A 24,134-nucleotide genomic window follows, 5' to 3' on the forward strand; every position below is an offset into this window, starting at 1 on the left:
CCCAGCCAGGAGCTGAGTCCTGCTCCAGGAGGGAACAGCACAGGCAAACACGGCACTGCCAGGAGCTGAGTCCTACTCTGGATGAGTAACGTTCTTGGAAAAGCAGGGAAATGATAAAAAAGGAGGAGAGGGGGGGAAATGCCACAGGCAAAGCTCAGCACGTGCTGGGGGGACAGGGGAGCCTCCTGTCCTGTGTGCCCAGGGCTTGGCAGGGTTTGGGGAATTCTGTCCAGGCTGGGTGATCGCTGCTTGCAGCTCCGTCCTCTCCTGGAGTGGGGTTCTGCAGGCACAGAGGGATGTTGGGGACTGTCTGGGGACCCCCCAAGAGCCCAAACACCCTCGTGTCCCTGCACTGGGGGTTTCCCTCCCTTATCCATTACCTCCAGCTCCCTAAAACCTGGCTGAGTCCAACCCTCAGCGTGCAATGGGGGAAACTGAGGCACGGCACCGCCACCAGCCAGCGATCTGAGGTGGTGAAAGCTCCCTCAAAGCCCACCCTGAGCTCTGAGCTGAGCCCCAGCCGCTGATGATTTCCTTGCTGTCCCCTCTCTGTGCAGCTCTGGGACTGCTGGGATCCCCTCCCTGGGGAATCACCGGGGGTTTCTGTCCAAGGGTGCCTGGCTGGAGCAGGGGAGCGCTGCCAGCCCTGGGACAGGCAGCAGCCTGTGGCTTTCCCGGGCAGGCAGGAGCCTCTCATCACTTACAGGAACTCGGTGCATCATCCCCCGGCCTTACGCAAGAGCCGAGCGGGCTCCAAGGGCTGCGGCGGCGCGGGGCAGAGCCGGATTGCTCCGTGTGCTCGGCACCTGGGAGCCCGGCCCTGCCAGCACCGACCCTCGGGGGTCTCTGAGGGACCCCCGACCCTGTGCTGGCCGGGGATGCAGCGCCCAGAGCTGCGGGGTTCCCAGGGAAGGGCTGGTCCTGCTCCCTGCTCTGCTCGATGCCCTGGAGGGGCTGGGATGAGCCCCTGGGATGAACCCCTGGGATCAACCACTGGGATGAACCCCTGGGATCAACCACTGGGATGAACCCCTGGGATCAACCCCTGGAATGAACCCCTGGGATGAGCCCCTGGGATGAACCCCTGGGATCAACCACTGGGATGAGCCCCTGGGATGAACCCCTGGGATGAGCCCCTGGGATGAACCCCTGGGATCAACCCCTGGGATGAGCCCCTGGGATGAACCCCTGGGATGAACCCCTGGGATGAACCCCTGGGATGAGCCCCTGGAAGGAACCCCTGGAATGAACTCCTGGGATGAACCCCTGGGATGAACCCCTGGGATCAATCCCTGGGATGAGCCCCTGGGATGAGCCCCTGGGATCAATCCCTGGGATGAGCCCCTGGGATGAGCCCCTGGGATGAACCCCTGGGATGAACCCCTGGGATGAACCCCTGGGATGAACCCCTGGGATCAACCCCTGGGATCAACCCCTGGGATGAACTCCTGGGATGAACCCCTGGGATGCTCAGGGAGCAGAGGGAGCAGGCAGAGGGCTGGGCTGGGGGCACTGCTGGGCATCACGGGGTGCTGGGGTGAAAATTGATGGGGTAATTTGGGTGGAAAATCAGATTTGCTGCATATCAGTTGAAATTTCCTCCTTGGAAGGGATGGGATTTTGGAGTTTAGCTGTGTCAACGCACAACGCCACCCCCAAATCACTGCTCTGGAAGGGAAAAATCACTTTCTTCCCTCATTCTCTCAGTTTTCCCATCCCCAATTCTCTTTTTCTTCATATTTCCAGGTGCTTTTTTCCTTTATTTTGCCTTGGTAGCAGGAGAGAGAGAGAATTGAAGTAGAGGAGTTCAGGGGGTCTTGCTCTCATCACCAAACACTGATTTTTCAAGTGAGCAGATTCAGAAAACTCAAATTTTGTTTCTGAAGTTGCTCTCCCCACAGAAGAAAAAAGAGAAGCCAAAGGAGATGTTCTCCACTACCTGTTTGCCAGAAATGCCAGCCCAGTGCCAAATGGGCTTGGGATTCATCTCGGGGAGAGCTTTCCTGGAGGGATGAGGATGCTTCAGGTGAGGTGGTTCAGAGCTGCTTTTCCTTAGGTGGGATTCAGGAAAAACCCAAACTGACCTTTTCTGTGGAAGATTTCAGCTTTCTGTCGACCTCACAGCAAACTGGGATTGTTCCCATTCCAGGCAAACACGGCATCACCATCCTTTGGCCAAAAATGTTCAGGGTTTTAAAGACTTTCAAAATCCTGGTTACGAGATCAGACAGTCCCCAGAGGAGAAAAAGCCCAACTTTGTGAGGAAAAACTTCCCCCAGCTGGGAGTTTGGGAGCAGATTGCAGATGCTGAGAGCGAGGATGAGCTGGGAGGAGGTGGAAGGTGGAGCTTTCCTGGAAGAGCAGAAGGACTCTGGGTTTGGGGCTGATCCCTCACCCCGCTCTGACTCTGCTTTATCCCACAGCTCCAAATCCTCCTGCCTCCCCTGGACCCTCTGGGGGTGATCCACACCCGAGGCTTCACCTGGTGCAGAACAAAAGGAAGTTTTTTTTCTTTCCCTTTTTCCTTGTGTCTCTCTTTTTGGGAGCTCAGCGCTGCTGCAGGAGCGCCTGTGCTCTCCTTCCTGGGAATTTCCTCATCCCTGATGTCCCCAGGAGCGAGGTGGGGTCCCTCAGACACCCAACCCCAGCAGGGAAGGAGCTGCACCAGCCCTGTCTGACCCTGATCCATCTGTACCTGCTCACCCAGCCCTCTCCTCCCTGCTCTGCCTCATTTCCAGGCTGACACAGTTGAACAAGGAGGGATCTCGGGCCGGGCTGGATTCACACGCTGCCCTCAGGGCAAGGCTGAGGGCAGTTTGTGAATCATCTTTTGGTGCAGCTCCTTCCCCCTCTGATGATGTTGGGTGTCTTCAGAGGGGCTCCTCTGATGGAGGGAAGAGAGGGCAAGCACAGGTTGGACCAGGCTCCTCGCTCAGAGCTGGTTTTTCACTCAGAAAAACGCCACTTTGGGATGGAATGGAAGTGGGCACTGTGTTAGCCATGGACTGATGGGTGGGAGGAGAAATCACAAAGATCTTGGAGCTTCCAGGGCTCCTGGGGTTTGGAGTGTGTCAGGAGGGATCTGAGGGGGTTGAAGATGTTGCACTTCCCATGTGGGGACCCCCTGAAATGGGGTGGGGTGTCCCAGAGCCCTGAGGTGGGGCTCCATCCCTGGGGGATTGAACCACCGAGGGTTGGTCCAAGGGCTGCCTCTCCCCTGCTGGAGAGCTGGGAATGTTCAGCCTGGAGAAGTGAAGGCTCCTCATGCCTGAAGGTGCTCCAGGAGAGCTGGGAAGGGATTTGGAGAAGGGCCTGGAGCGAGAGGAAGCGCTGCCCCATCCCTGGAAGGCCAGGCTGGGTGGACCTGGAGCAGCTTGCTCTGGTGGAGGTGTCCTGTGGGATGGGATGGGATGGGATGGGATGGGATGGGATGGGATGGGATGGGATGGGATGGGATGGGATGGGAGGCAGAGCCAGCCCTGCTGGGCCCCCCCCAGCTCCGAGGGGTCACCCAGAGCTGGCTGGAGAGCTTCCCCTGGTGCTCCATGGCAAGGAGGGGAAGGCTGTTCTCCCATGAAAGGAGGTGCTGGCTGGAAGCAGAGCCTTGGTGATTCTGAGAACAGGGCCAGGGGGTGCATCTTCCACGAACTCCTTCCACCAGGAGAGGGTTCTGCAGAAGGGGGAGCAGCAGAGGCTCCCTGATGGCAGCTCCAGAGGGGACTGGCACCCAGCCAAGCCCTCTGGAAAATCCCAGGACTTCAACAGGGAGTTACGACCTCAGTTTCAGGCTCAGCCCAGCCCAGGAGCCAGCCTTGTCCTTTTTGTCCCCTTGAACTGAGAATTTTTGGGGACAAAATTAATGGGATATTTCCTAGGGCCATCAGAATGTGCTTGTAGAAAACCAGCTGCCCCATCTCACAGAAATTCTCTAACTTTTCACTCAATAATAGATTATTTAAAAAAAAACCCAAACAGTCTTCCTGTAAAAAAATTAAATTACAGGGGGAAGAAAAATCCAGGTGGGTTGAAATACTTTTCATTCCAATTTCACCTCTTAAAGCTACTTCAGCTGTCCCTAAAACGGAAATTTCAAAAGAGCTACTTTTGAATTTTTTAAAAAAAGGGAACGGACTGGCCGCTCTTTGGTGCCATCCAGATGTAACTGGCTTTGGAAAACCTCTCCCTGCGGGATGGGATCATCCATCCATCCCCAGCTGTGCAGGTGCCTGAGGCAGGTGGGAATTCAGCTGGTCCCTCCTCTGCTCCAGCTGTGTCACCCTGACCCGTGTCCCCAGCGCTGCGAGAGGGTTTGGGAGCAGCACCCGGCTGCTGGATTGGGTCCAGCCCCCTCTCGGAGTTTTGGGGCCCCTCTGCCGATGTTTGGGTGCAATATCTGGGCTCTGGTTTGGGTCCAGCATCCTGGTGCTGGTTTGGGTGCTGCGCCCTGACACAGCTCTGCTCCCCCAGGGGCTCCGGGGACTCTGTCCCTGCTGTGGGACGGGATGTCGGGGTGTCACAGGGGGTGTCACAGGGCGGATTTGGAGGTGCTGGGGTTACCAGCTCAGCCTCTCGCCGTTCCCATCTGTAAGTGGGGCTCAGCGCCCCTGTCCTGCCCCTGCCCCGCGCGTTGAACTCGACGTTCCGAGCGCTCTTTCCCCACCCGGCCGACCCTGCGATCCCACGGAGCGCCCCGAGCCGTGTCCCCAATCCCCCGTGCCTCAGTTTCCCCGCCGCTCCCCCCTTCCCCAAGCCCACGGCTTCGCTGCGCGCCGGGGACCGAACGAGGCAGAAACCAATTAGCGCAGGCATTAATGAACAAAACGCGGGGGGGCCCCAAAGAACGGCGGGGTGAGGGTGGGGGGAGAAGGGAGGAGGCTCCATCCAGCGGGGTGCTCCAACCAGCGGGGGGACCCCCCCCCAAAAAAAAAAAAAAAACCCAACTCGGCCGAGCGAGCGGGGGGCGCGGGGGGGGATGCTCGGGCGGGGAAAGCGGCTGCACCTGCTTTAGAGGAACTATGGTAGGGCGGCCGGCGCCCGCCCCGCGCCGCCGCCGCGCCCGCGCCGCCGCCGCGCCGAGCCGGACCTGAGCGCGGCCACGGCCCGGCCGGCCCCGGCTGCCCGCGCCCCCCGCGCCCAGCCCCGCACGGCCCCGCTCCGCAGCGCGGCCCCGCCGCCGCCGCACGGAGCCCCCCGCCCGGCCATGCCGCGCCGCCTCTGAGCTCCGGCCCCGCCGCGCCCGCCCCGTCGAAGTTTGGGGAAGGTGCCGGTGCGGGGAGGGCTGTGCAGGGGTGGGGGGGGAAGGAGCGGCGCGGCTCATGCCCGCCCCGGAGCCCGGCGATCGGCGCGACCAGGTGGGTGCGAGCGGCGCGGGAGGGTCCGCGGGTGTCCCCGGGGGAGGGGGCGCGGGGCGGGACCCCCCGGCAGGTGCGGGGGGCGCGGGCCGTGTCCCCCCCCCGCGTCCCCTCGCTGCCCCCGGCGGGCCGTGCCCCGCGCTCGGCCGCGCCGCGCTCGGAAGTTTTGTTACGGCGCCCGGACAAAGGGAGCGGGGCCGGCGCTGGGGGAGCCGGGGGTGCGGGCGGGCCGGGGCTCGGCGGGGCGCGGGGGGCACCGAGCGCTCGGGGATCGCCGTGCGGGGTTCCCGGGGGGGCGCGGGGGTCCCGCGGTGCCCCGAGCAGCGCGGGGGTCCCGGTGCGTGCGGGCTGCCCCGCTCCGGGCGGGCGCGGGGGTCGCCGCCGCCCCCGAGGCGTTTGGGCGGCCGGTAGCCGGGAGGGGGGGGGTCGCAGCCCCCTCGGCGAGGGGGGGTCGGGCCCCGGGAAAGTTGCGCTGCCGCCGGCACAGCCGCGCTGCCGGTGCCGGATCCGGACCCGCCTCCGCTCCGGCGCTTCGGGGGTCCCGCACCCCCCGAGGGGGCAGCGCACCGGGGTGGGGGGGGGGCCCGGCCGCCCCTGCCCTGCAGCCGCCCCAGCGCTCCCTTTGTTGGTGCTTCCCATTTCCTCCCCATCTTTTCCTTTCTCTCCGGCAGTTTTGGTTTAATTCCGGCTGCCGGAGGGGCTCGGGTGGGTTTTTCCCCCTTTTTTTCCCTTCCTCCATCACATTTTAACTCAGCCTCGACCCGCCGCCGCTTGGGCCCGGGGTTGTGATTCCCTCCTTGGAGAGAAATCCGTAAGTCTGCCCCAAGTTTTGCAATTCCTGGGAGAAGCAGCCGCCGCCGTCCCCGACAACCTGCAGCCAGCCCGGCCGTCGCTCCCGCCGCGCCCTGGGAAAATCCAGCGCCGCGTCCAAAACCCTAACCCAGACTGCAAGGTGAGGGAGAGGAGGACGAGGCACGGCTTCGGATGGGGCTGGAGAATATTCCCGAGAAACCCCCGCAGGTTTGGATTCCGGAGGGGCTGACGGCAGCCGGCTGCCCCGCGGCTCACCCGTGCCTGGGTTTCACCCGGTTGCAAAGTTTGCGGGGGTTCCGTGCGCCTTTGTTTGGACGGGGAGAGAGGTTGGGGAGGCTTTTCCAAGGATTTGGGGGGGGTCTCTCTAACCAGGACACGATGCCCGGTGCCGCGGGAGCTCAGCGGGGACGCTGCCGGCAGCGGCTGCTGGTGATACCGGCAGTGATAACGTGTTCGGGAAGAGTTTTTATTACGGAGCATCGTCTTCTGGGAGTTCCGAAATTCCCGGGCAGACAGCGTGTGCTGGCTCACCCGGAGCCCTGGATCAGCCTCCGGCAACATCCCCTTCCCAGCGCGGTGTCCGCCGTCGTTGCGATGCTCTCCCGGCGCTGGCAAAGTTCAGGGATTTCTATTCTTGCCGGCTCCCTCTCCCCGCTCCTCCGTGGGATAAACAAATGCGCCTCTGTCTGCTCTCCCCTCTCCCCCTCTCCGGGAGGAAAGGGCACTCCGGGAAGTGCCGTGGATGTTTCTTTGGGTGTAGGAAATCTGGTTTGAGTTGGCAGGCGCGTTCGGAGGTGTGGATGGGAGAGAACAAGTGGAGCGTAATTGGGTTTTCTTTTTCGGTTTGGGAGCGATGCTGGTTTCTCTTTCCCCGGTTAAAACGCCAACAAGCCAAGGGCCGCGTGTCTCCCCCCCTTTCCCTCCTGTGCACTTTTTAATACAAATGAAAAATGTGCGGAGGAGAAAGAGGGAATAATTCCCCAACCCCACTTTGCCGGGAGTCGTGGTTGGGAAGTGCCCGCTCGGAAAACTTGCGCTGAGATTATTATTTTTTTTTTTGTTTTCTGCTGCTCTTAATGTAGTCCTGGAGGAATTCGTGTCCGAATTCCTGCCTGGGATCACTCCTCAGCTTCAGGCAGCTCTTCCCTCCCCATCACTTGATACCCCAAGATTTTCCTTTTCCCACCCTCCACCCCAACTTCCATCGGATTAAGACCTCACTCCTCCGCGAGTGTCGTAAAGCTGTGGGGCAGACAATAAAATTGTTATTAGTTTCTGTATTAAAAGGTTGGGTTGTTTTTAACCCAAACCAGAAGGAGGATTTACTTTTACAAATTTCTGCTGGTGTGTTAAAAATTTACACGGGGAATACGTTCCGTGGAGAGCAGGGATTTGATGTTAAATCAACCCAACATGTGTCTCACGCAGGCAGCGTGACCCGGTCCCGGGTGTCGGCAGGGATGTGTTCCCTTTCATGCCTCCCCACATCCTCGATTAAAACACAGCAAAGTCTCAGGGTTTTCCAGAATCTTGACTCTAAATTAAGGATTTTAATTTTGTTTTTTAATTGCCACCCCACCTTAAAGTCCATCTAAAATAAATCTAACAAGCGCCAGGAGCGGGTGGCTGGAGGAAATAATCAGGTTTGGAAAAATTACTCTGCTCTCCCCCTTTTTATTTAATTTTTTTTCTCCTTCAGGTCGCTTAAATCAAACTGGGAAAGAGGAAAATGTGGGGGAGAAGGGGCAGAATTCCCTGTGCCAAACCAGGGAGCTTTGTCAGGGCTGTGGAGCCCCGGGAGGCTCCGGCTTCTCCTGCCCTTTGTGGTGTGGGATTGGGGGCAGTGGAGAAGATCCCGGAGCCCTCTGCTCCCGGGATCTCCCAGAAATAATGCTGGGAACTGCTGCTTTGAGCTGCTCCCCGTTTATTTTCATCTGGAATTTTAATTTACTATTTGCTGGGAGTGTTTTTTTTGTGGATCTCCCCCATCCCAAAGCCCCTTTTTAACGGGATTCTCACTGTGGGGACGGGGGTGCGCCCGTTCCCGGATCGAGCATCGCTGGCAGGTAAAATATAAAATCCAAACTGGCACCGCCGAGCAGCACAAAGTTGGATTTGATGGGGGGAAAAAAGTGCAGGAGAATGGGATGAGTGTGGAAAATCCCCCCCCAAGCCCTGCACCCCAGGATGTGTCGCCCAGCGGGGTCAGGGAAGGAGGAGGCGAGGGGTGGGGAGGGGGGAAAGCAAACGGATCGAGGTGGAATAAAACGGATTAAAGTTGCTGCTGGGGGAGGTGGGGAAGGGGCTGGAGAAACAGAGAATATCCAAAATATCTGTAAAATCCGTGTCCAGCCCTGCTGTCCTGCTTGGAAACCAGGCAGCCGTAGGTTTTACATCCCCTTTGGAAAAGGGAAGGGCAGGGAGCCTTCGGAAAACAACAACAACAACAACAACAAAAAAAAAATCAGTGCAATGTACAAAACCGAGTGACACTAAAATATCTCCTCGGGCCCTCGGCCTTTCTCTCCTAATAACCCGGCAGGAATGCGAGTGCACTCAGTTGTGAAGTTGCTGCCCGGAGAGCCCGGGAGCTTTTCTTTTCCGCCGCTGGCTCGGGGGATGCTTTGAGTCTGCTGATGTTTGTGTCTCGCTGTGGGGCTGGGGAGGGGCCGGGGGGCTCTGCCTTTCAGAGTTTTCTCTCCTTTGATTTTTTTTTTTTTTCACCCCCCCCCTTCCACGCTTTTCTCTCTTTTCTTGTCGCTCCGGCGGGGAGCGGGGCCGGAGGGGGAGAGTTGTGGGGTTGGGATTGCCTTTGTGGCAGCAAGGTGGGGGGCAAGGGGAACAGGCTCATTCTTCCCACCGGGGAAAGGCGGGAGGAGAAGCCCGGAGGTCCCTGGGTTTATAACTCATACACATTTATGGCTCCGTGCGCTTTGCGAGCCTGAAGGATTTGGGGAAATTCTCTTATTTCGGGAAGGGCTGTGATGGTTTTTTTCCCCCTTCATCCCCGCGGGTTTGAAGCCCAGCAGAGCGCTGGGATGGGGCTGGCGAGGTGGGTTTGGGGTCTCCAGAGGTTGTTCCCCGTTTCTGGGTGCAGGGGGGGATCCCACCTCCTCCTCCTCCAGGGCCACCCTGGGGTTTTTGCTCCGCTCCCAAAATGACCCCGCTGGCGCCTCGGCGTCACCTGCCACTTCTGGAAGTGGGAACTTGAAATTTCCTGTCCCTTCCTCTCTGGTTTGCAGTTCCTGCAGCCTGAACAGGGGGATTCTGCAGGGTGGGGAGCTCGGTCCTGCTCCGTGGGCATCTCCCCACAGAGGGATTGGCTCTGTGAGCAGGAGAGGGAAGGAAGAAGGGAGAAAATAAAACCACTCAGAGCTTGGAATTTCCACGTGTTTGCCTCAGAAGGTGAAAAAATCCTCCCTGAGCCACTCCTGGATGCACCTGATTGAGACTCAGGGCGAGCAGCTGGTTCAGAAATAACCCCAGGGGCTGGGACATGGCCCTGCACGGAGCTGGTGACACTTGGGGTGGCCCCAGAGCCCCCTGAGTGGCCGTGGGGCTGTGACCAGCAGCGCTGGCTCCTGGGCCAGCTCAGGGCAAGGACTTGCACCCATTTTATCTCTTACAAAACCTCCTTGTGCTGCACCTTTTCAAGTCAAACAGAACTTGTAGATCAAGATGGGGCCGGGCACAGCTTGAAAAACTTCCTAATCTTTTTTTTTTTTTTTTTTTTTTTTTCCTCCCCCCCTCTCCAAGTGTTTGGGAGATGAAATCCAGCCAAGACGCTGCTCGAGGGTTTGTTTTTGTTTTTTACAAACTTTTCCTAATTTAAACGGCTCCTGGCATGGCTCAGCACGAAATGTGTTGTGGTGATCCGGCTGCCCCGTGACAAAAACGTGTTTGGAAGTGGAATGGCATCAGGGAAAAGGGAGAGGGGAGAGGCAGGAGCAGCAGAGGAGGAGACGAGGAGGGATCCAAAGCCACGGTTTATTTTGCAGGGATGAGCTGCAGGGAAGTCATTAAGGGATTCCTGTGCCACGGGCACGGGGTTGGCAGCGGGAAAGGAGCCTGGTGTGAGTCTGGATCTTTTCTCCTGGGGTTTATTTTATTTTTAAGGAAAAGCCAGGCTGTGTTTGCAGCCCGGGTCTCTCTGGGGTGGAGCGTTCTGGTGCCGGCGCTGCCAGCCCCGGTGACACTTCCCGGCGGCTCCGTGCCCTGGCAGGTTGGCAGCAGCTGTTGGCAGCGTGTTCCCGTGGAAGCTGTCCCTCCTCCTGGATTGTAGAGCCAGGTTGGCAGCAAAACCAGGGGAGAATAAATAAAGGAGCAGAGGGTGGATGTGGAGGAAATCTCACCTTGCTCTGCTCGGGGCTCCGCGCTGGGTTTGAAGTCGGGGTAATAAAATGGTTTGATGGAAGATTCCTTTCAAAAGCGTGGGAAAGTGCACAAAATAATTTAAGGGGATAGAGAAGGAAAAAAATCCCATGAGGGGGGATGATTTGGAGGTGATTTGGAAGTGGTTTTTTCTGCCTCACTGGGAAAACTCCTCCGGAGCTGGAACGGGCAGATGGGGCTGGGGAGCGCCGGGACGGCCCCGGCTGGAGCAGGAGGAGGAGGAGGAGAAGGAAGAGGAGGAAGCCCCAGTGGGATGGGTTTGTGCTCTGGGGGCTGTCAGGTTGTGTTGGGCAGCTCGGGGAGATGCTGCTCCCGTTCCCCCAGCCATGGAGCCGCTCGCCCGGGGCAGGTGCTCAGGAACGACTCCTTGGGACAGCCCTGGGCCAGAGCTGGGCTCATCCACAGGGATTGCCCTGCTCCAAGGCTGATGGAGGCACACAAACGGTGCCATTCCAGGTTCCTGGCTGAGCATCCCGCTGCCAGCCTCCCTCGGGATCTGTCAGCTCTGATCCCAAACCCTTCCCTTGCCTTCTCCGAGTCCTGCTTTATTCCACAACCTGTAGATTTTAGGTGAGTGATTTTCTTTTTGCTGTTTATTCTAAGTCTGGGAGCTGGATGTGGATGGGCCCACCTTGGAGGAGCTGTCATGGACTGGGAAAAGCTACCCTGGAAAAGAGGGAGCAGTGGAGGAGGGCTCGAGGTTGGAGGCTTAGTGCAGAACACGAGGCCAGGACTGTGCTGCGGAGCCAGGGATGAGCTGTGATCCCGGATTCCCGGCACTCCCTTCCACCTGGAGGCCCCTTGGATTCACATTCCTGCCTCTCCTGGCTGCCTGCCGTGCCTGGGAGTGGGGCTGTGCCCCCAGTGCCCTTCTGCTGGTGCTCCTGGAGCTGGCACTGGGCTCACGGCTCTGCCTCCCATCCCATGCCAGGATCATGGCACATCCCTTGGGATGGGGATTCCAGCACAGGGAACCTTGCTCACACGGTCCTGGAGCTGCTGGGAGGGTGCTCCTGGAGCTGGGGTCACTCACCTCTTCTTCACCTGCAGCTCCTGGGAGAAGGGAATGCCTGGCAGGGATGGCAGGGGACATCCCAGGGTGGGTGAAAGGTGCCCCACCGCAGCCTCAGGAAAAGCTTTTGGGGCTCAGGGTGGGCACAACGGGCTTGGAGGAGCCACCCAGGATGAGGGGACAACTTGTGGCAGGAGATACCTGGCAGAGCTGAAGTTCCTTGTTGAGGATCCAGAGTTTTGGGCAGGAATGTTGGGCAGAGACCTTGTGCTGGGCAGGGAGGAGAGCTCTCCTGCGTCCCTTGTCCCGGCAGGGAGGGAGGTGCTGAGGAGCTCTGTGTCCCCAGGAGGGTTTCTGGCACCCAGCAGGTTGTCCCTTCCTCCAGCATGCTGCCAGACCTGGCAGTGGGAGGGAAATTCCCTGGAGCGTGGGGTAACTTGGATGGGGATGGGAAACACGGAATCACCAGGCCTGTTAAAAACAGAGGAAGAGCAAATAAAGGCATGGGGAGAAGTGTTCCATAAGTTTTGAGGCAGGAAATGTTAATTTTGAAAATGTGCTGGGCCAGGCAGAGCTGCAAACCCCTGGATTTTTACCGAGGTGGATTCAGGTGGGATTATAAAGTCTCCAGCTTTGCCTTTCTCTGGGATTATTTCCCAAGAATTTACATTTCTCCTTTACAGCCCAACCTGCTTTCCCTGCAGCTTCCTGGGTGGATTTTTATCCTGCATTTCTGCAGCAGGGTCCTGCTGGGATGGGGTTGGGTTTGTGGTCAGGGCAGGGTCTCCCCATCCCCTGCTCTGCCCAAGTGGAGGAGGAGGAGGAGCATGTTTGTCTCAGCCTCTTGGAACTCATGGTCTGGGGTTTTCCTCCTCAGTTCTGCCCCTCTGGCAGGAGCCATTCCTGTCCCTCTGACCCCAGGGGTTTGTAGGGGGGCTGCAGGGGTCTGGGTTTGGCAGCAGAGCTCTTGTTCTCCCATGGAGGTGAAGGAGAGGAAGAATTGGGGCAGATCTCTGTAATTTTGGCTTTGTGAGAGGTGGGAGCAGCGAAACAGGTGAAGGGAAATGTCCAAAAATCCATCCTGGGAGAGAGGTGAGAGCACGAGCGAGTCAGAGAAAACCCAGGAAGGGAATTCTGACTGAGCTCTGCTCCCGTGGCTCAGCACTACCTTCACTCCATCCCTTTTTCCAAAGTGACAGGAGTGGGATCTGGGCTGGAGCTGGGATTTGACTTTCCCAAAGTCAGACCCAGAGGTGCTGCAGGGTCCAGCTCGGACCTTTCCCACGGGATGGGTCTTGGGGCCGGGCTCTGCATCCTGGGGGATGCTCAGGACCCTCTGGATGCAGCCCACAGCCCTGTCTGGGTCATTCCCACTTCTCCTTTTAGCCCAGGTTTTATTCATAAAAGGATCCATGGCAGGGCTGTTCCCAAATCCCTTCAAGTCTTTCCCTTGATTCTGGTGGGCTCCCACTGAACAAATTCCATTTTCCCTGGGAAGTGGAGCCGTGGCTCCAAATCTGGGTCAGACTTTGGAGCTGTGGGAGCAGCCCATGGATCAAACCAAACCCCTCCTCATCCCTGCACCCATGGATCAAACCAAACCCCTCCTCATCCCTGCACCCATGGATCAAACCAAACCCCTCCTGATCCCTGCACCCACAGGTTTCCCACCGGCTCCAGCAGCGCGGGTTGTGCCTGGGAAGGAGGAATGCTGGAGAGATCCCCCTGCTCTGTGGGGCTGGGGGTTTAAAATCCTCCCTGAGGAAGAGTCTGCTCCCTTTGGGAGTGCAGTGGGAGGGGGTGGTTTGGGGGTCGGTGCTGGCTGGTCCCTCGTGTCCCCAGCATGCCGGAGCAGGGGATGCGTCGGGAGCGTCGCTGCTGCTGAATTCCCAGCTATAAATTTGAGATGGAGACAGGGCCATGCCCATCCCTCTGGAAAAGGATGCAGGGACAGACCCCTGTCCTCTCAGAGGGGACACACAGCTCCTTCCACTCTGGGTCCTTCCCAAGAGCTCTGGGAGTCGTTGTGGGAAGGAGCACAAATTGCTGGGTTTATCTGGAGGTTTAGAATAATAATAGGGGGTTGGAAACTGGCAGTGGGCAGGACTGTGCTGGGGCTGGGGAGGACATGGGGGACACGGGGCCACGGATGTGGCTCATGTCCCTGAGGGATTTGGTGTCCCCAGCTGTGTCCTCTTCACAGCTTGTCTGATTCTGTATCTTGGTGTGATGATTTTTGGTCTGGGGACAACGGGGGACATCCCCTGGCCTGGTACCCTGCCTGTGACAGCCCCATGTCCTGCAGTGAGCGATGCCAGGGCTCTCTGCCCACCCAGGGACAGTCTGGGGACAGTTCTGTGTGCCCCTGTCTCACAGGAGATGAGGGAAGAGGATGTGACTGGATTGTGGAGGAGCTGTGCCAGCGGGAACTCGGGGGCTGTGCTGTGCCTGCCGTGGGACAAAGGTGACACCCAGAGAGGGTGGGCACCCAGCCCGAGGTGGGCACCCTCACCTGTGACCCCATGCCAGAGCCCTCAGCTGGGGGTTTTTGGATTTCCCCTTAAAAAGCAGCTTCCAGTTGTCTGGTGGCAACACCAGGCAGGGACACGTTGGGAGCCAGGTGAGCACCAGGGACCTCGAGCCCTTCCCTGCCCCAGCACCCTGAGGTGCTCAGAGGACCCCAGGACTGCAGGGGGGGTGACAGCAATTGGAGAATCATTAATTAATATTTTTAAAGGATGAGGGTTATTTTTAGGAGGGGTGGAGGGAGCCCAATTCCTGGGACTAATCCCTGGGATTTGCACGGTGCTCTGTGTCCCACGGCACTGGGAAGGTGCTGGGAGCTTCCTTGGCCACAGAGCTGGAGCAGCAGCAGCCACCTGGGGGCCAGGACACCCTGAAGCTGGGCTTCAGGATCTCACCATTCCCAGGAGGAAGCACTGCCTGGGACGAGCAGGGATTCAGGACATGGATTCACTTCCCCCAGTCCAGCAGGGATGTGCTGGGTTTGAAGATGCCGCTGTCGCTGAGCCATGGGGATGCCTGGCAGCCTGGATGGATCAGCACGACCTGGGAGTGCTGAGTGTGACCCTGGAGTGATGCTGTGGGACCAGAGCCCTTCCCTGTGTGCCAGGCTGGCATCCAGAGGGACGCTGGAGCCGTGGCAGAGGTTTGCTGCCATCCCTGTGGGATCTGTCCGCCTCCCGGATTCCCCAGGAAGAGCCAGAGAGGGGGACATTCCTGGGAAGAGGACATTCCTGGGAAGAGGACATTCCTGGGAAGAGGACATTCCTGGGAAGAGGATGTGGTGGCTGGACATGGCTCATCCAGGTGACACCCAGAAGGGCACCCCAGTGCTTCAGCACAGGGTCCTGGTGGGAAGCGCTTCCCGCAGCCAAGGGATGTTCCTGCCTCTTGTGCTCTCATCCCAAACACCTCAAATATTAAATGCAGCATCCCACTCCCCTCGGTGGGCACCCAGCAGCATTCCCAGAGCAGGATTCCAGCACAGCCCTGCTGAACACTGCTGCTTCCCAGATTTTAGTGGAGAAATCTCCGGGGTTGTTCCCAGCCGAGCTGTCAGGAGCCGTGTTCGTCTGCGGGGCTGGCTTTGCTCCGTGGGGGTGGCAGGTGCCCAGAGAAACCAGGAGATGCTGAGTCTGGCTGTGGAGAAGCCAAGCTGTGCAGGAATAAAATCAGGGAAGCTGTTTGGAAGCGTGGAGCTGGGCTCTGGCAGGGCTGTGAGACGGAGCCGGCCTCGGGTCACGCTGCCTCCGGTCGGGATGCGAAGAAAAATGGACTTCAGGCCAGGAGTTTGAAAATGCCCGAGGATAGTTCTCGCCCCCACTGCCTTTTTTCTTCTCCCTCCTCATGAGCAGCATAATTTCTGGATGAAAACCAGGCCTCTTCCTGCATAGAAATGGGATTTGCCGTGGAAAGCATCGGGGAGTGCATTCACCAGAGCCTTTTCCGGATGAATTTTTGCACAGATACGACGGAGTCTGGGAAAACTTGTGGCATCCGAGTTCCTCCCTGCTGCTCCATAGGTACCATGCCTGTTTTTTCTTCCCCTCTGGATTATTTGAAGGCCAGGAGAGACTTTTAGCAACTTCCAGTCCGACTCCCCACGAACTCAGCTGGAAAATTTCGCTCGGGGTAGGACATGAGAGGCCGAGCCCGAGCCCTGGCATCGCTCCTCATCCCATTCCAGAGTGTCCCTCACCTGCTCCAGGGCATTTCTTCCTCCCTGGCTCCATCCTTGCCCTTTGCAGCCTCTCCTGATGGGATGGGGAGGGGGGAACTCCTGGAGTTTGGGGTTTATTTTGCTCCCCTTTTCTGGGAGTTTTTGCCTTCCCAGGGATTGAGTCGGGACGTTTCCCCGTGTCCCTGCTCTTCCTCACTGCCACAGGGCAGTGTCCTGGAGCCTCCATCCGAGAGGAAGATGCCTCCTCTTCCTCAGGTGTCCCAGGCTCTGGGAGGCAGGTGTGGGACCATCCTGGCTGGGAACGGCGGGCACGGAGGAGATTTTGGCCGGAGCGTTCCGTGTGCTCCAGGTGGGATGAGGGCTCTGCTGTCTGCAGCAGGAATTCCAGGTGGGATTTGCAGCAGGGAGATGTGTCCCCAGTGTGTGAGTTTTAAAAAAAAAGTGTGAGCTGGGTGCTGGGTGTGTGTGAGAGGCTTGAAGTGAGCTGGGATTTATGGGGAGATGGTGGAAAAACCTTTGGAAAACTGGTGTGGGTGATGCTGTGTTGGATGCAGCTCTGTCCCACACCAGCTGCTGGCAGTTATTTTAATGGGATTTTGGGGGGACTGTTCTGAAAACCTCATCCCAAATCCTAAACCCCTCATCCCATGTAGAAGCACAGAGCGAGGGATGGGAGTTGTGCGTGGTGGGAATCTCACCTTATCCCGTGGGTTTGGGGTTTTTTTTCCTCTGAGAGTTTGGAGGTTTTTTTTTTTTTTATTTTGTTCCATCTGAAATTTTTTCCCCACCGTCTTCATTATCATTTTTGTTAATTAGATTGTGCTGGGAAACAGTCTCTATTGAAAAGCAAAGAAGCTCTGAGATGGGTTTTTCCAAGTGCGGCTGCGTTCCAGGGCTGGGAGAAGGACGGGGAGGGGGAGAGCTGAGATGCTTGAAAGAAATATAATTTTTAAAAAAAAAATAATTTCTTCATAAAGCTCTTTAAAAAGAAAACCCCGGGCCCCCTTCCCCCACCACGGCCACCTCCCCTCTTTTCCCCCCCACCCCTCCCCAATTAAACGATTTGAATTTCCACGTTAACCGCTTGGTGCTTCCTCGGCGCCTCAGATGATTAGAAAGGGATATTCATTTATGCCTTTTAAACGCCGCCCCGATTAAAATCAGAGAGATTTTTCCCTTCATCAAAATCTAACATCCTTGAAAAATTAATTTGATGCCTCTTGTTATCAATTAATTGAATCTCGTTGGGAGAGAGGCTCGTGCGGCGGGTGGTTGGAGCCGGCCCTTCTGTTCTTAGTTGCTTTCCCCCCTCTCCGCTCCCTTCCGCTGCTTCCAAACACTGGGACATTATAAAACTCGGCCTTTTCTTTTCTTTTTTTTTTTTTTTTTATTTTAAATATATTATTTTTACTCATCTCATAAAATAAAATAAATGAATAAAACTTGCTCTCGCTCTCGCTCTCTCTCCCCGCCCTCATCCTCCATTCCCCCTGAGTTCCTCTCGGATGAAAGACCCTTTTTTCCCTTCCTTTCTCTCATCCCTCTTTCCTATAACTTCTGAGAAAGAAAAGTTGGGGCTTTTAGCAATTTCTCAGCGGCCAAGGTCCGTCTTTCTTCCTTTCTTTAACGGGGGATATTGGATATTTCATTTGAATCTCCTTTTTTTCAATTAAAAGTGCCCCGTTCCTGCTCTTCCAGCTGCTCCATTCTCCTGCCCTGGCTCGGCAGCCGGAGAAGCGATTTTCCTTTCTTTAATATTTCAGCTCTTCCCCTGAGACAGGCTGCTTGCCTTATTTTTTTTTTTTTAATAGACTTTTTCTCCCTCTATTAAACTTTTCCAATCTTCGTCCCTTTATTTTTTTTTCCCTTCCCACCTCTTTAAACAAAAAAAAAAAAAAAAAAAGAAAAAGAAAAAAAAAACATGAAAAAAACCTCAGGAAAAGTTATAAAATGGGAAGAACTGGGTCATTCAGGAAGTTATTGAAATAACTTCAAAATTAGGCTTCACTTTCTCTCTCCTTGGAGTGGCTCTGCCTTTGGATCCAGTCTCCTCCCTGGTGGCTCTGTCACTGATGTCCAGTGGGGAATTTGGGGTTGGAGGTGTTGGGGGATCACCCAGATGACAGCAGAGAGGTGGTTTGGGGTTTCTTTGAGGGAAGGATCTGGGGTTTGGTGGGGGGGTCCCATCCAAGGACTCCTCAGGGATGCTGAGGGGATGTGTCCCCCCAGTCTGGTGCCCTAAGGGGTGATTCGGTGTCAGCACCCCGCTGTCACCTCCCCCTGTGCCCTGCACTGTCCCCTCACTTCTGTGCCCAGCTGGGTTTGGGATCTGACAGGTGAGGGGCTCTTCCAGCCCTACCTGTCCTCACTCAGGGGCCCCTCCTGCTCTTGGGTGGGGTCACTAAGGATTTTGGGGCTGGGGAGAGGGTGACCCTGATCCGTGTGCACAGAAGGGAGTTTGGGGGTCTTTAAATCCCCATTTGGGTCGTGTTGGGCTGAAGAAAAGCAAGTTTTTAAGGGGATGAGAAATGAGGGGATGCAGGGCTGGACCTGGCTCTGTGGTGGCTGATGTGGCTCCACAGGGGCTGGCTGGATTTTGGGGAGTGCCCCCAGCCTTGCTCCCAGTGGGAATCCTGCAGGATTTGGACACTGGGCCTGCATTCCAGACTGATGGGACAGAGGTGCCAGACCTGTATCCTGGCATGATGGGACACAGGAACTGCTCCTGGGACACAGGTACTGCTCCTGCATCCCAGCCTGATGGGGCACTGGTACCAGACCTTTATCCTGCCCCTCTGGGACACAGGAACTGGTCCTTCCTTCCAACCTGATGGGGCACAGGTATATTGGACCTTCAGCCACACCTGATGGGGCTCTGGTACCAAACCTGCATCCCTACCTGATGGGAAGCAGGTTCTGGACCTGCATCCCAACCTGATGGGGCACAGGTGTTGGACCTTCAACCACACCTGATGGAGTTTGGGTACCAAACCTTCATCCTGACCCACTGGGACGCAGGTTCTGGTTCTGCATCCCAACCCACCAGGACATGGGTACCAGACCTGCACCCCAACCTGGTGGGACAGGAGTTCTGGACCTGCATCCCAATCTAGTGGGACATGGGTAGCAAACCTTCATCCTGGCTCAGTGGGATGTGGGTACCAGGCCTGCATCCCAGTCTAGTGGGACATGGGTACCAAACCTTCATCCTGGCTCAGTGGAACATGGATACCAGACCTGCATCCCAGCCTCATGGTGTTTGGGTACCAAACCTTCATCCTGGCTCAGTGGGATGTGGGTACCAGACCTGCATCCCCACCTGATGGGGTTTGGGTACCAAACCTTCATCCTGGCTCAGTGGGATGTGGATACCAGACCTGTCTAGTGCGACCTGGGTACCAAACCTTCATCCTGGCTCAGTGGGACGTGGGTACCAGACCTGCATCCCCACCTGATGGGGTTTGGGTACCAAACCTTCATCCTGGCTCAGTGGGACGTGGGTACCAGACCTGCATCCCAGCCTGATGGGGTTTGGGTACCAAACCTTCATCCTGGCTCAGTGGGATGTGGGTACCAGACCTGCATCCCCACCTGATGGCACACAGGTGGTGGGCCTGCAGCCTGGCCCACAGGCTGCTCCCTCACCCCAGCAGTGACCCGTGGTGGGTGCAGAGACCCCCAGCACCCAGCGAGGGGCTGCCCCCGGGTCCCCACGTGTGCCGGCTCCGGAGCAGCGAGGTGGGAGCCCCGTGCTCCACGTCACTATTTAATTAGACGTCCCTGATTAACAAAACTTGGCGTTAGGCTTCCTCCTGCCCTCATCTTTCCTGGCTCCGAATCAATGGCTTTGATATGCTAATTAGGGAGTAATTTAATTTCAAAAGGCCGCAATTAACAAGGGTGTTGTGGACATGCTGTAGTTAAGCGGCGTAATCTAATTTGCATTAGTAACAAGCAGGGACTAATTAGAAGCTTAATTAGACACTTAGACGGCTCTTGTGTTTACTTTCTTAATGAGATGGAGTGGGGTTCCTTTTTTTTTTAATCTTTTCAAGAGCACAGCGAGGGAAGCAGGGATGGAGCAGGATGGGGCAGCCCGGCACGTGCTCCAGGATGGAGCAGCAGCCCCGCGGTCCCAACCCCGGCCTGGCCACCTCCAGCCAGCCCCACACCCACTCTGGGAGGGGTTTTGTATTCCTCGAAGCTGGGAAGGGAATGGGAGAGGTGCCAGGCAGGCGTTGGTGTCTCTGGGATCCCCTGTGGGGTTGGCTGCACTTGGGGCAGCTCTGGAGAGCAAGGGATGCTCCGGGGGTGGCAGATTTTGGAGAGGCAGGTGGGGCTTGCCAGGAGCACAGGAACCATCCCAGGGTTTCCCATGCTGGAGTCCTCACACCTCCAGGTGCTCTCCAAGGATCCCTGATTTTTGGGAGGAGGAGAACCTGGCTGTGGCCATCCCTGCCTGCCAGTCCCTGGTGCCCATGAGTGTAGCTGGGCTGGGCCGGCAGCGAGGCAGGTGAGGAGAGCCAGGGGGTGAAGGTGAAGCACCAGAGGTTGGCTCTTCCCAAAGAAGTTGCTGGGAGCGAGATGAAAGTGGGAGATGAAAGTGCCCAGAGGTGAGATCCCATTAAAGCAGTGCCTGGGCTTAGCCGGTCCCTGGTTCCTTAAATATCTTCTAATTTACAGTAATGCTCCGGATCCGTCTCAGCTCCCCCAGACTTTTATTTTAATCCCCTTTCCACATTTCCATGTGTTTATGTGTTAATTAAAGGGTAAAAAGCCACTCTTGGAGCAATCCTGGGCTGCTGCTTCTCTTCCAGCGAAGCCTTTTAGGATTAGCAGCCGCTTCCTAAAGCCTCGCGGTGCCGGAGCAGGACGGGCAGGTTGCTCAACTTTCCGTAGCTGGGAGCAGATCCAGTGCCTGGGATCCAGCTTTCCTGAGTCCTCTTCTCCTTCCAGCTGTGCAGAGGAGCATCCTGGAGATTTCTGAGGGCTCTGTGGGGGTTGGCTGAGTCTGTGCTCCTTTGGGATCTGCTGGTAGCCAGGGGAGAGGCCGCCTGCTCCCCTCCGTGTCCTGGCCAGGCTGGAGCTGGGAGGAAGGCTCTGGAATATTGCTTTAGGACTGGGATGACTCTGGAATATTGCTTTGGGACTGGGATGTGGCGGGAGGGGTGGGAGCAGCCTCTGGAACGTCTCAGTGTCAGTTTGTGTGTCATCACCTGTGCTGCCCCGTGGAGATGTGATGGGGGAGTTTTCCCAGCGGCGTTATTCCTCATCCCTCCCTCCGATGGTTTAGGAGCTCTTGGAGTTTGTGGCTGGGGACACTCAGGGCAGGGTAACCCCCATGGTTGGGATGGGGACTCGAGGACAGGGACAGCAGGGTGGAGGTGGCACTGGGTGTGTGTGTGGCCCATGAAAGGCAGCCCAAAATGCCAGAGCTGCGGTGATGAGGAGAAGGAGAAACAGGGAAAGCTGCTGAGGTTGGTGTTGGGCTGTGGTTTCTGAGGAGCTCGTGGTGTGGCTGTGGCTGTTCCAGCAGGCACTGGGAGCTGGGAAGGGCCACAGAATTCTCCTGTCCTTGGAATCAGGTGGAGCAGTGACGTTGTTTCGGACAGGTCTGGATGGCCCAAAATTCCTTGGGAGTTTTTCTGTGGGGGGAATCACTGCTTCATTTGCTCTTAAAATCCCACATCCATTGCTTCGAGCCCATGGTTTTGGTCACCTCCATGTTCATCCTTCCCTTCTGGAAGGCTCCCTGGCAGTGCCAGGCTCCCTGGCATGGTGTTCCCACGGGAATCGTGGCACACGCGGTGGGAGCCACATCCCCAGCCCCTGCTCCAAGCCCCTCCCTCCCAGGGAAGCTCCGGGCATCCATCAGCCTGTTAATTGCGCTAATTAGAGAGTGCGGAGGTGTTAATTGGAAAACCCTGGGATGGTGCCTGTTTGCGGGAGGGATGGATGTCAATAAACCGGGATTGATGACTGGGATGGAGCGCGCTCCGCTCCGCGCAGGTTAGCGGCGAGTCGGGGGATGTCAGGGAAATGTTACTGCTCAGATGAAGCAATTGTTAATTAAAAGCCACGGTAATTAATACACCCTCGTTGCCATATGGTCCTGCCGAAGGCAGGGGGATTCGTTGCTCCGTTTGTAATTCTCCGTTTCCTTCCCTTTGTCCTGCGGAAGGTGCGTGGTTGGATAAAAGGGGGGAACAAAAAACGCAGAGCGGTGGTTCAGCGAGTCTGAAATGATAATTAATGGTAATTAACGATCCATTTGTGCAGCTTCTGTTGCTGTTGCCGTTGGAGGGGGCTCCTCCCTCCCCTTTTAACCAAACCCACCCTTTCCCTCTGGATGTGGGTGTTGTTGGATCTTCCCGCTGACTGTCTGGGCACCGTCCCTGCCTCTCTGCCTGGGGGAAGGTCTGATCCTGCCGAGCCCCCCTGGATGCCGTGCAGGAGAATCCCTGGAACACTGCTCCTGTTTGAACTGCCAGGGATGAGCAGCAGGAGCTGGGATGCTGCGGATCCCTCCCGGCTCTGTGCAGGGCTGCACGTGTGCTCTGGCATCGTTCAGCCCCGCTCTGCTCTTCCCACTCATCCCAGATCCGTCCTGGCTGGAAAAGTGCTTGTTCCTAATTTAAATCCACTTTATAACCTCGCAGACATCGGCTTCGTTTTTATTTTTTTTCCTCCCCCCTTTTTTTTTTTCTTTAAGGTTTTGTACTTTTTATAGGAATGGAAATATTTCCATTATGATGATGATGACTTTCTTTTATGACTTCCCTCGCAGCAGCGTTGTCGGGATCCCAGACACTCCAGCATCCCAGAGGGGTTTGGGAATGGGAAGTGGAGTTTTACAGGACTTGGAGAGGGAACTCAGCTGGCCCGGTGTCCCCAGCTCTGGGAATCACCCGGGCTGCAGGAATCTGCTCCAGCATCCCGCCTCTGGCAGGGGCTGGAACCACCAGAGCGAGCCCACGGCTCCTCCACCAGCAGAGATTTCCTCCTAATTCCCAACAGTTAAACTCCAGTTTATGCCCCAAGCCAGGAAAGTTTTATATCCTTTCCAAAACTGTCTTTATTTTTTTTTTTTCCCTTTTTTAATACTTCCTGTTGTAACTCTGGATATTCCTGTTCTCCATGTAAAAGTCAAATCCCCGCTGGAATCCTGATGAGTTTCTGACCCTGGTGATGCCGTTGGAGTGTCGGACACGAAGCGTTCCCCGTGGGGCCTCGTGGATTTCAGAGGGAAAATGGGAACAGGAGCAGCAATAATTTCATATTTCTGAACTTAGAATCCTTGAAATTCAAAGTGGGGAAGGAAATAATGTAGTTTAAAGGAAAAAGGTGAGGGGTTTATTCCAGATTTTTGCTGCTGAGGCAGCATCCCGTGAGCATCCCATCCTTGGGAACCCAAATCCCAGTAATCCCCTTAACCTTGAGCTGTCCCACAGCCACCGGTGTGTCACCCCCAGAGCCCTGGGACAGTGGGAGGGAGCCAGGAGCTCCCCTTGGGAATGGATGTCACTCATATCCCCTGCGGAAATGACTTTTGAAATGCAGATAATCTCCAACATGCAAATGAGCAGCTCGCTGCTCCCTGTTTAATATGAATGATCAGCCCCTGAATAGCGATTATTACACGCCACATTTCAGCAATTATGTTGTTCCTGGTTCGTCTCGCTGCCTTTTGGGGTGTGGAGGGGGGAAATAGGGAAGAAAAGAGGGTGGAAAGAGAAAGGGAGGGTGGTGTTTTTTCATCCCATCTCTCTGGTTTTGTTCCCATCTTGTTACAAACTCCGCGAGCGGCGGCGGGTGAGCGCCGAGCCCGTGCTGGTGGGATGGAGGGCTTGGAAATAAAACTGCTTTTCCACAGAGGAAAACCTGTGTTGGGAAGGAGGGAGAGACCCTCGCTCCTGGGTGGATTCTGTGCTGCCACTTTTCTGTGTCGGGGCTGGATGTGGCACCAGCTGGATGTGGCAGGGACCGGTGCTGGGTGAGCTGGTCCTGTTTGCTCCAGTGCCAGCCCAAATCCAGGAGTTTCTCCCGGAAAAAGGCACCCTCAGCCTCACAACCACCAACCTGCCACTGATCTGAGCCCACTGAGCAAAAACTGGGAGAAGGGAAGGATTTTCCAACAGGCTCTCGTTCCCATATCCCAGCTCTGTCGTTCCTTTGGGTTTCCTCAGCCTGACACCTTCTGCCAGCTGGTTTTTCCAGCTGGGAAGCGGTGGTTTGCTGGGAGATGAAGCACTTGGAGGGAACGTTTCGACTTTGTTAGGATTTTTCAGGGTGGAATACGAGGTGCAGGTTCTCTGGGTCTCACTGGTGCTTCGGGAGTGCTCTCACCATGGGATTTGGGGAA

General features: G+C 56.7%; 1 protein-coding gene across 4 annotated transcripts in view; it reads left to right on the top strand.

Moving 5' to 3' along the window:
• The first annotated feature begins 5,228 nt into the window (after window positions 1–5,228).
• The window catches only part of FOXP4 (forkhead box P4), a 55,701-nt gene continuing 36,795 nt past the window's right edge, over window positions 5,229–24,134 (top strand). For all 4 annotated transcript variants that reach the window (XM_084220469.1, XM_084220471.1, XM_084220470.1 and 1 more), the window contains exon 1: window positions 5,229–5,351. The gene's annotated coding sequence lies outside the window, so the exon portion shown is untranslated. The remainder of the gene's footprint in view (window positions 5,352–24,134) is intronic.

This window comes from Fringilla coelebs (assembly GCF_963513975.1).
Source record: "Fringilla coelebs genome assembly, chromosome: 23".
NCBI classification, from domain to species: domain Eukaryota; kingdom Metazoa; phylum Chordata; class Aves; order Passeriformes; family Fringillidae; genus Fringilla; species Fringilla coelebs.